This window comes from Macaca nemestrina, chromosome 3 (assembly GCF_043159975.1).
Source record: "Macaca nemestrina isolate mMacNem1 chromosome 3, mMacNem.hap1, whole genome shotgun sequence".
NCBI lineage: Eukaryota > Metazoa > Chordata > Mammalia > Primates > Cercopithecidae > Macaca > Macaca nemestrina.
In genome coordinates this window covers 31,200,392-31,212,734 of record NC_092127.1, presented here as the reverse complement: position 1 = coordinate 31,212,734, position 12,343 = coordinate 31,200,392, and the positions used below count along the sequence as shown (strand labels likewise).

At 38.7% G+C, this 12,343-nt stretch overlaps 1 long non-coding RNA gene and 1 pseudogene across 1 annotated transcript in view; both read left to right on the top strand.

Annotated features, from left to right (window-relative positions):
• Positions 1 to 12,343, top strand: part of LOC139362297 (uncharacterized) — a 100,347-nt gene that overhangs the window by 45,914 nt on the left and 42,090 nt on the right. The gene's annotated exons all lie outside the window — the stretch shown is intronic.
• Positions 9,907 to 11,204, top strand: LOC105488662 (vasculin pseudogene; annotated as a pseudogene).

The following is a 12,343-nucleotide window of genomic DNA, read 5'->3' as shown; positions in this document are numbered from 1 at the left end:
GTGGGAAGGACAAACAGTGTGGGCTTCTATTCAACCATCTTCCTCCACCCCTCAAGGTAAATATATTTTTCTTTCCATTACAGTTAGGATGCTTTCAGTGTCCTCACTAAGAAATCTTTGCCCACCCCCAGATCGCGAAGATATTGTAGACGCTTTTCTTTTTATGAAAGAAGCTTTCTCCTCTAGAAATTTTATAATTTTAGTTTTTATGTTAGGTTCACATTTCATTCAAATTAATTGTGGGTGCAGCATAAGAGGAATGTCAAAGTTCCTTTTTCCCCTTCAATTTACCAGTTCTTATAGGCTTATTTGTTGAAAAGACTGTTCTTTACCTGTTGAATTGAATTGAAATGGATTTGCAACGTTTTCAGAAATCAATTGATTATACATTTATGTCTATTTGTGGAATTTCATTCTGTTGCAGGGATCTATTTGTCTGTTTTCATGTCAGTACCTCTCTGTCTTGATTGCTGTAGCTCTGTAGTAATTCTTGAAATCAAATAATTAGAGTCTCTAACTTTGTTTCTTCTCTGGCAAGATTCTTTGAGCTATTCAAAGTTCTATTCTTCTGTATAGTGAGAGAAAATTAATGATGCAAGAGAGAAGACAATTGTTCATGTCTATGAGATTACCTACAATCAAACATCATCTATACTTGATTTGTTATTTTAAAATTTTATATCAATTTGACAGTTGAAATTGATATGTCATTACTCTTATAGCATCACTTGATTACCTAGGCATTTTATGGTTTTGTTTTGGCTTTTACATTTCTTTTTTTTTTTTTTTTTTTATTTATTATTATTATACTTTAAGTTGTAGGGTACATGTGCATAACGTGCAGGTTTGTTACATATGTATACTTGTGCCATGTTGCTGTGCTGCACCCATCAACTCATCATTTACATCAGGTATAACTCCCAATGCAATCCCTCCCCCTCCCCCCTCCCCATGATAGGCCCCTGTGTGTGATGTTCCCCTTCCTGAGTCCAAGTGATCTCATTATTCAGTTCCCACCTATGAGTGAGAACATGCGGTGTTTGGTTTTCTGTTCTTGTGATAGTTTGCTAAGAATGGTGGTTTCCAGCTGCATCCATGTCCCTACAAAGGACGCAAACTCATCCTTTTTGATGGCTGCATAGTATTCCATGGTGTATATGTGCTACATTTTCTTAATCCAATCTGTCACTGATGGACATTTGGGTTGATTCCAAGTCTTTGCTATTGTGAATAGTGCCGCAATAAACATACGTGTGCATGTGTCTTTATAGCAGCATAATTTATAATCCTTTGGGTATATCCCCAGTAATGGGATGGCTGGGTCATATGGTACATCTAGTTCTAGATCCTTGAGGAATCGCCATACTGTTTTCCATAATGGTTGAACTAGTTTACAATCCCACCAACAGCGTAAAAGTGTTCCTATTTCTCCATATCCTCTCCAGCACCTGTTGTTTCCTGACTTTTTAATGATCGCCATTCTAACTGGTGTGAGATGGTATCTCATTGTGGTTTTGATTTGCATTTCTCTGATGGCCAGTGATGATGAGCATTTTTTCATGTGTCTGTTGGCTGTATGAATGTCTTCTTTTGAGAAATGTCTGTTCATATCCTTTGCCCACTTTTTGATGGGGTTGTTTGTTTTTTTCTTGTAAATTTGTTTGAGTTCTTTGTAGATTCTGGATATTAGCCCTTTGTCAGATGAGTAGATTGCAAAAATTTTCTCCCATTCTGTAGGTTGCCTGTTCACTCTAATGGTAGTTTCTTTTGCTGTGCAGAAGCTCTTTAATTTAATGAGATCCCATTTGTCAATTTTGGCTTTTGCTGCCATTGCTTTTGGTGTTTTAGACATGAAGTCTTTGCCCATGCCTATGTCCTGTATGGTACTACCTAGGTTTTCCTCTAGGATTTTTATGGTATTAGGTCTAACATTTAAGTCTCTAATCCATCTTGAATTAATTTTCGTATAAGGAGTAAGGAAAGGATCCAGTTTCAGCTTTCTACTTATGGCTAGCCAATTTTCCCAGCACCATTTATTAAATAGGGAATCCTTTCCCCATTTCTTGTTTCTCTCAGGTTTGTCAAAGATCAGATGGCTGTAGATGTGTGGTATTATTTCTGAGGACTCTGTTCTGTTCCATTGGTCTATATCTCTGTTTTGGTACCAGTACCATGCTGTTTTGGTTACTGTAGCCTTGTAGTATAGTTTGAAGTCAGGTAGCGTGATGCCTCCAGCTTTGTTCTTTTGACTTAGGATTGTCTTGGAGATGCGGGCTCTTTTTTGGTTCCATATGAACTTTAAAGCAGTTTTTTCCAATTCTGTGAAGAAACTCATTGGTAGCTTGATGGGGATGGCATTGAATCTATAAATTACCTTGGGCAGTATGGCCATTTTCACGATATTGATTCTTCCTGTCCATGAGCATGGTATGTTCTTCCATTTGTTTGTGTCCTCTTTGATTTCACTGAGCAGTGGTTTGTAGTTCTCCTTGAAGAGGTCCTTTACATCCCTTGTAAGTTGGATTCCTAGGTATTTGATTCTCTTTGAAGCAATTGTGAATGGAAGTTCATTCCTGATTTGGCTCTCTGTTTGTCTGTTACTGGTGTATAAGAATGCTTGTGATTTTTGCACATTAATTTTGTATCCTGAGACTTTGCTGAAGTTGCTTATCAGCTTAAGGAGATTTTGGGCTGAGCCGATGGGGTTTTCTAAATATACAATCATGTCATCTGCAAACAGGGACAGTTTGACTTCTTCTTTTCCTAACTGAATACCCTTGATTTCTTTCTCTTGCCTGATTGCCCTAGCCAGAACTTCCAACACTATGTTGAATAGGAGTGGTGAGAGAGGGCATCCCTGTCTTGTGCCAGTTTTCAAAGGGAATTTTTCCAGTTTTTGCCCATTCAGTATGATATTGGCTGTGGGTTTGTCATAAATAGCTCTTATTATTTTGAGGTACGTTCCATCAATACCGAATTTATTGAGCGTTTTTAGCATGAAGGGCTGTTGAATTTTGTCAAAAGCCTTTACTGCATCTATTGAGATAATCATGTGGTTCTTGTCTTTGGTTCTGTTTATATGCTGGATTATGTTGATTGATTTGCGAATGTTGAACCAGCCTTGCATCCCAGGGATGAAGCCCACTTGATCATGGTGGATAAGCTGTTTGATGTGTTGCTGAATCCGGTTTGCCAGTATTTTATTGAGGATTTTTGCATCGATGTTCATCAGGGATATTGGTCTAAAATTCTCTTTTTTTGTTGTGTCTCTGCCAGGTTTTGGTATCAGGATGATGTTGGCCTCATAAAATGAGTTAGGGAGGATTCCCTCTTTTTCTATTGATTGGAATAGTTTCAGAAGGAATGGTACCAACTCCTCCTTGTACCTCTGGTAGAATTCAGCTGTGAATCCATCTGGTCCTGGACTTTTTTTGGTTGGTAGGCTATTAATTATTGCCTCAATTTCGGAGCCTGCTATTGGTCTATTCAGGGATTCAACTTCTTCCTGGTTTAGTCTTGGAAGAGTGTAAGTGTCCAGGAAATTATCCATTTCTTCTAGATTTTCTAGTTTATTTGCGTAGAGGTGTTTATAGTATTCTCTGATGGTAGTTTGTATTTCTGTGGGGTCGGTGGTGATATCCCCTTTATCATTTTTAATTGCGTCGATTTGATTCTTCTCTCTTTTCTTCTTTATTAGTCTTGCTAGTGGTCTGTCAATTTTGTTGATCTTTTCAAAAAACCAACTCCTGGATTCATTGATTTTTTGGAGAGTTTTTTGTGTCTCTATCTCCTTCAGTTCTGCTCTGATCTTAGTTATTTCTTGCCTTCTGCTAGCTTTCGAATGTGTTTGCTCTTGCTTCTCTAGTTCTTTTAATTGCGATGTTAGAGTGTCAATTTTAGATCTTTCCTGCTTTCTCTTGTGGGCATTTAGTGCTATAAATTTCCCTCTACACACTGCTTTAAATGTGTCCCAGAGATTCTGGTATGTTGTATCTTTGTTCTCATTGGTTTCAAAGAACATCTTTATTTCTGCCTTCATTTCGTTATGTACCCAGTAGTCATTCAGGAGCAGGTTGTTCAGTTTCCATGTAGTTGAGCGGTTTTGATTGAGTTTCTTAGTCCTGAGTTCTAGTTTGATTGCACTGTGGTCTGAGAGACAGTTTGTTATAATTTCTGTTCTTGTACATTTGCTGAGGAGTGCTTTACTTCCAATTATGTGGTCGATTTTGGAGTAAGTACGATGTGGTGCTAAGAAGAATGTATATTCTGTTGATTTGGGGTGGAGAGTTCTATAGATGTCTATTAGGTCTGCTTGCTGCAGAGATGAGTTCAATTCCTGGATATCCTTGTTAACTTTCTGTCTCGTTGATCTGTCTAATGTTGACAGTGGAGTGTTGAAGTCTCCCATTATTATTGTATGGGAGTCTAAGTCTCTTTGTAAGTCTCTAAGGACTTGCTTGATGAATCTGGGTGCTCCTGTATTGGGTGCATATATATTTAGGATAGTTAGCTCTTCCTGTTGAATTGATCCCTTTACCATTATGTAATGGCCTTCTTTGTCTCTTTTGATCTTTGATGGTTTAAAGTCTGTTTTATCAGAGACTAGTATTGCAACCCCCGCTTTTTTTTGTTCTCCATTTGCTTGGTAAATCTTCCTCCATCCCTTTATTTTGAGCCTATGTATGTCTCTGCGTGTGAGATGGGTCTCCTGAATACAGCAGACTGATGGGTCTTGACTCTTTATCCAGTTTGCCAGTCTGTGTCTTTTAATTGGAGCATTTAGTCCATTTACATTTAAGGTTAATATTGTTATGTGTGAACTTGATCCTGCCATTATGATATTAACTGGTTATTTTGCTCATTAGTTGATGCAGTTTCTTCCTAGCCTCGATGGTCTTTACATTTTGGCATGTTTTTGCAATGGCTGGTACCGGTTGTTCCTTTCCATGTTGAGTGCTTCCTTCAGGGTCTCTTGTAAGGCAGGCCTAGTGGTGACAAAATCTCTAAGCATTTGCTTATCTGTAAAGGATTTTATTTCTCCTTCACTTATGAAACTTAGTTTGGCTGGATATGAAATTCTGGGTTTAAAATTCTTTTCTTTAAGAATGTTGAATATTGGCCCCCACTCTCTTCTGGCTTGGAGAGTTTCTGCCGAGAGATCTGCTGTTAGTCTGATGGGCTTCCCTTTGTGGGTAACCCGACCTTTCTCTCTGGCTGCCCTTAAGATTTTTTCCTTCATTTCAACTTTGGTGAATCTGGCAATTATGTGTCTTGGAGTTGCTCTTCTCGAGGAGTATCTTTGTGGCGTTCTCTGTATTTCCTGGATTTGAATGTTGGCCTGCCCTACTAGGTTGGGGAAGTTCTCCTGGATGATATCCTGAAGAGTGTTTTCCAACTTGGTTCCATTTTCCCCCTCACTTTCAGGCACCCCAATCAGACGTACATTTGGTCTTTTTACATAATCCCATACTTCTTGCAGGCTTTGTTCATTTCTTTTTCTTCTTTTTTCTTTTGGTTTCTCTTCTCGCTTCATTTCATTCATTTGATCCTCAATCGCAGATACTCTTTCTTCCAGTTGATGGAGTCAGTTACTGAAGCTTGTGCATTTGTCACGTATTTCTCATGTCATGGTTTTCATCTCTTTCATTTCGTTTAGGACCTTCTCTGCATTAATTACTCTAGCCATCAATTCTTCCACTTTTTTTTCAAGATTTTTAGTTTCTTTGCTCTGGGTACGTAATTCCTCCTTTAGCTCTGAGAAATTTGATGGACTGAAGCCTTCTTCTCTCATCTCGTCAAAGTCATTCTCCGTCCAGCTTTGATCCGTTGCTGGCGATGAGCTGCGCTCCTTTGCCGGGGGAGATGCGCTCTTATTTTTTGAATTTCCAGCTTTTCTGCCCTGCTTTTTCCCCATCTTTGTGGTTTTATCTGCCTCTGGTCTTTGATGATGGTGATGTTCTGATGGAGTTTTGGTGTAGGTGTCCTTCCTGTTTGATAGTTTTCCTTCTAACAGTCAGGACCCTCAGCTGTAGGTCTGTTGGAGATTGCTTGAGGTCCACTCCAGACCCTGTTTGCCTGGGTATCAGCAGCAGAGGCTGCAGAAGATAGAATATTTCTGAACAGCGAGTGTACCTGTCTGATTCTTGCTTTGGAAGCTTCCTCTCAGGGGTGTACTCCACCCTGTGAGGTGTGGGGTGTCAGACTGCCCCTAGTGGGGGATGTCTCCCAGTTAGGCTACTCAGGGGTCAGGGACCCACTTGAGCAGGGAGTCTGTCCCTTCTCAGATCTCAACCTCCATGTTGGGAGATCCACTGCTCTCTTCAAAGCTGTCAGACAGAGTCGTTTGCGTCTGCAGAGGTGTCTGCTGTGTTTGTTATTGCCCTGTCCCCAGAGGTGGAGTCTACAGAGACAGGCAGGTTTCCTTGAGCTGCTGTGAGCTCCACCCAGTTCGAGCTTCCCAGCAGCTTTGTTTACCTACTTAAGCCTCAGCAATGGCGGGCGCCCCTCCCCCAGCCTCGCTGCTGCCTTGCCGGTAGATCACAGACTGCTGTGCTAGCAATGAGGGAGGCTCCGTGGGTGTGGGACCCTCCCGGCCAGGTGTGGGATATGATCTCCTGGTGTGCCTGTTTGCTTAAAGCGCAGTATTGGGGTGGGAGTTACCCGATTTTCCAGGTGTTGTGTGTCTCAGTTCCCCTGGCTAGGAAAAGGGATTCCCTTCCCCCTTGCGCTTCCCAGGTGAGGCAATGCCTCGCCCTGCTTCAGCTCTCGCTGGTCGGGCTGCAGCAGCTGACCAGCACCGATCGTCCGGCACTCCCCAGTGAGATGAACCCAGTACCTCAGTTGAAAATGCAGAAATCACCGGTCTTCTGTGTCGCTCGCGCTGGGAGTTGGAGACTGGAGCTGTTCCTATTCGGCCATCTTGCTCCGCCCTACATTTCTTTATTACAAAATTATTTCAATGTTCTTTGCTCATCATTATAGTGTGCCTTTGTATTGTTATTTGTTTTTCTTCAGACAAGAAAGAATAGACCACTCCTGGACTCTCTCAAATGGTGCCAAATCCAAACTTGCTGGGCCACAGTGAATAGTACAATACAGCAGGAAAATTGTGCATTTGGAGAGCAGACATAGATGCGAGTAGAAACTGATGTGTGAAAGATCTTATATTGCATGAACAAGAAATTGCAGGTGGAGAGTACTAATGTGAAAGCTGAAGGGATGGGCAAGACTGGAGGCAAGAAGACAAGTTAGTGGGCAGTTATTACAACAGTGGGGGAGAATAAGACATTTAAAGGAAGCATATCCAAGAGCAAAAACAAAAATCATATCAAAGCCAACATCGGAGGAACAAAAACCAAACTACAAGGGGAATATAGAGGCTGGAATAAGGCAACGTAGGTGACTTAAGTCAGAATAAAGAAACAGAGGCATAGAGGCCAATTTAAAAAACTGATATGACTCATATGAATCAAGTTAATTATAACCAAGTCCAGACATGGAGGGAACCTCAGGTCATTGGGATAGAAATAAACAACTCCCACCTCAGGAGATGACTGTAAGCAAAGAACATGCATGTAACAATTATTCACAGCTAAAAACACTGAAAAAAAGAAACAAAAGCAAGAATATTCAAACATTGGTTTCCAGAACAAATTTTGTCAACACAGCCAAGTATTATTCTAATACTTCTTTTTTGTCTGGTCCCATGTTAATTTTTTTTACTCTCAGATCCTAAATGGACAGCATCGCTTATACCAATCAGACATGGAGAAGAGGAAAAGTGGAGGGTCAAAGATGGTAACAAGATTACTTGCCTGATTGTCTGAGTAAATGATGAAATGATGAGTAAATGATGAGACTATCAGCTACTAGAGTTCAGAAAAAGTATGTCTTCCTTTAATACAGAATAAGATGATGCGTTGATAAACATAAGTCAGGAAATAAATGGCAATAAAATCACAAAGAATTAAGGCAAACAAGAGGACCCAAGAAAAGTGATAAAGATGTGAAGTAGTTGTGATAAGAACTGGGAAAAGAAATTGATTAGAATAAGTAAGAGTACCTCTGAAATGCCAGATGAAGGCATTTATAGATGTGTAACACAGGCGCTCATATGGTTTTGCTACATTCTATATTAGCATTCTGCAGATCAGACATACCAAGGATGAAAGTGGGAGAGTAAGCTCCAAGTTAAAATATAGTGAATTCTCCAATGTTTGTGAAATTTTTAAGTCTTCTCTAATCAATCAAACTGTCAATTCCTTGACAGTGAGGACCTTGAGATACACAATTTCTAATGCTTCACAGCTCCTAGCTCAGTGTCATGTACAAATGAGTGCCTAATATGTAAATACTAATGGATATGATACTGTTATTTGTACTTCTTTAAATGCAGACTGTAATAGTGTTGAAAATGTCTAGTGTCAGAGGAAGTTCATTTGTTCATGCCTATCATATGAATTGAAATATCTTTCCTAATTTATTTGCGTACATTGTAGTCAAAATTTTCAACTCCAAACAGAATAAATTTTATATACCATAAAAAGCACAGGCATAGAAGGGGTCAAAAACTGCTCTCTGATCTCCGTCCCAAGTATATAATAGCAATTACCCAATGCCCTGGTAAATACGCCAGTCAAAATGTTTAACAGGTAGAGCAGGGATACTCGTTCCTATAGCCCCAAAATAAGAGATGAACAGAGAGACCCTGAGGTTGAACAAAACAAATTCAGAAGAGAAGCAGAGCTCTTTTATTTTCCCCCTAGGGCATGAGCAGTTTCTTAGGCTAGAAGTCTCTCCTGCTGCCCCTTCAGATATGAAGATCATCTTCTAGGTTTTATGTAAAAGGTCCTAGATATTTCAAGTGTCCATTTTCGAATTGTGATTTTTTATAACTTTGCCTGAAAAGTATTAAAATTGGCAAGAATTGTCTCTGAAGTGAATTGATAGTAGTGAACAATTCAGCAAGGTACTTAAAAAGAGACACAGGCATTTCTTCAGTATTTTGGTTCAAACAAATTACATAACTGGTTAAAGTATTTCAGCTTATGGTATTTTCTTACCTACTCCAACCCCTCTCCTGTTGTTGGTATTCTTCAGCCAAAACTGTAAGATATGTTTGATTTGTGTAATGAGTAGTTGCAGCAGTTTAGATATTGCTAAAGTTTCATGGCAGTTTATTTTTACTTTTATTAAAAGTTCTAGGAGGTTGACCTCAGTCCTTTTCATGTCACAATGGGACAGCTTTTCTAAATGAAGACATTGAAAGAATACAAAGATTTTTCCATTTTATATATGTGGAGGTTTAAGATGTTGCAGCTTCTCAGCAGCATGGTAGTATTCAGATAGCTATGGTGTGTCTCTGTTTATGCTGATGTTTAAGAATGCTCTTCAGATGTAAAATTTTCTTTTTGTTTTTGCTATTTGGCTCATAAATTAGATATTTCATGTGGAGTAGATAAGGACAATAGTGATAAGTGCATGGAATAATAAAGAAGACTTTGATCTTAAATCTAAGAAACTTGGCTAATTCTGGAGATAGCCATATAAAAACTTTAAAACCGGTACAGGTATGGTGGCACATGCCTATAATTTCAGCATTTTGAGAGGCCGAGGCAGGAGCATCACTTGAAGCCAGGGGTTTGAGACCAGCCTGGGCAACTAGCAAGAATCTATCTCTAAAGAAAACACACACACACACGTGTTTTATAAATATGACAGAAAGAAAGTAAATGTGGGATCAACCAAAGTCCTCTTTCTACAACATTCATTTACAAAGAAATAATGTTCAGTACAGCCCAATACAAGATTATTGATTTTCTTTCTTTTTAAAAAAATTATATATACATTACATATAAAATTATATTTAATAAAACTTTAAAACAGAAGTATGGGTAGGTGATTTAAAGTGACTTTATGTCAAATAGCCATAGGTTAAGTATCTTTGAACATGTGGATATTATTTCAGAAGAAAATAAATTTAACTGGGACACATAAATATTACAGAGAAAAAACCATCACCTTCCTGTGCAGTCCCGTTGGAATTTGGACTTACCATGAGGTGTTGAAGCCTTGTTTCACTGAGTTGGAGAGACTGGATATAAATGGCACAGTGTGACTTTGCTCCAGCCTGCCTTCGTTTTCCTACTCCACCATCATCAACAAAATTGTTATTGAATTTTGAGAAGCATTCTGAAAACTTTTCATGGACATAAAATTGTTATGATGTAAGTTATCAACAACACAACTCTTCAGATGACTTTGATTCTGGTGTTGGATGTCTTAATGGAGGTAACTTTATATGGAAAGAATAAAATGGATGACATACATGGAAGAAATGGTACTGGACACATAAATCATTGAGGGGGATACCATGGTAGAAGCTCCTGTTCTTATAGCAGTATTTTCCATTCTGGAAAAAGACAAGGTCTACATGAAAACAACATCCCTGATAATGAAACGAGAAGGAAAGAAAACAAGAGTAATTGTAAACCATTTGAAGCTGAGGATTTTCTATTTTTAAATCCTGAACATGAGGGAGAACCAAATCAGAACAGATCTTTAGCTCCTGGTGTGTGGGAATACCTCCGAATCGTAAATCTAGAGCTCCAAGGTATTAATCAAGGTATTGAGGGCTAACGTATTGAGCTCTGGTCATTAAGCTAGGTAATACAAAATAATAGACTCACAGCCAGTAGTAGGAAATCTTTAGTAACAGCCAGGTAAGAATGGAACTCATTCAAGTGTTTACAAAGATTTAGTCTCTAAATCTGCTGCTCTACTTACAAAACCTACACAATGGAAAAGCCCAACTGAAGAAAATAAAGTTGGAACTTCTTTTCCCTGTGAGTCTACATATGGTATTGGCAACTTTAATGCTTTTAAATAAACTGCCAAGAATTTTAGTCCATCAATAAATTCAGTGAAAGAGGCTCATCACTCAAACTCCTCTTTGCCTGTTGACAAACTTAATCAGCAGCCTTGTCTAACCAAACTGACACAAATGCACAATGGTAAAAAGAGTGCATTTTTGAAATCACTGAAAAGAGACAGAGTAGAAAAGAACATAAAGATGAAAGGCATTGCTGGCGCACAGACAGATGATGTCTCATTTAATTTACATAACAGCAATAGTACTCACTGACATGAACCAAAACTTTGAGGAAAATAAAATTCCACAGAAGGATGACAATGCCCCACTTTGAGCCCTCCCCCAACCCCCAAAGTAAACAAAAAGTGGACTGTAGCATGCTGGCTAAAACTGAGCAAAAGGCACTAAAACATTAATTTCCTGATCTCAACTGTTGTATTGGTCACCTTTTAAAACATAAATTGTTCTTTATTCATTTGTAGTACAATAAATGTTATAGGAAAGATTTGGTCATATTTTCTTCCAAATTTTAAGAGGTGATTTTCAAGAGCCTTCTTTGGGTATGTTGTCAGACCCAGAATTTCAGAGTTGATGGAGAAGAGTCTTGTGGGAAATTTTATTTTGATAAAATAATTACACATGCAGAAAAATCTGATTACACTGGCTAGATCTGTTCATAACACAAAAAATAACTGGATTTTTTGGGGGGGAAGAAGAGAGAGGAACAGATTAGTACACTGAGGGGAAAAAAAAAAGTGGAAAGCATCTCTGGTACCTGCTTATTATGCGTGTGGTCTCTAAGCAAAGAGATAGAGAGGATAAAAAAGATGGATTTTAGGCCCTTAAAATTGGGGATTTTGAGGGGGACTCTAACCACAAACCACAAGACTCAAAGCCAATCCAATTCAATGATAGAGTGTCAAATTCATGAACCAAACAAGAATAAGCTCTATCCTTCTAATTTAAACTACACATCAATCTTTCTTATTTAAAATACATTGGAAATATTCACACTGACATATCATGTGAGACATGGGTATAAAAGATGCACTAATAAAGTTCATAAAGAGAAAAAACTAAAATCTGACTTCAGAGATAAGCTAGACATCCAGCTCTGGAAATGGTATTTCAGTATCAGTTACCCATCCCTGAACCATCAGAAGTACTTGTTTGAGGTAACATTGTATACAGCCATTGGGTTTCACAGACCGTCTCTTTTTGGTCATAGTAACTACAGAAATGAGACATAATGACAAGGAAACTTCTGGAAGTCATTTTAACTTTACTAGGCTCTGTGTAACCTCCATTCCACCCCATCCAGGGCCTCTTACACAGGCTATCTTAATGGAAGTGGAAGGAAGTGAAGATATATGAGATCAGTGCAGAAAACAGAGATGGCAAAGGTTACCTCTATTTTGGATCAAGTTGTTACAAAAGTTTTAATGTATTATGAAGTCATTTTTAATAAAATGT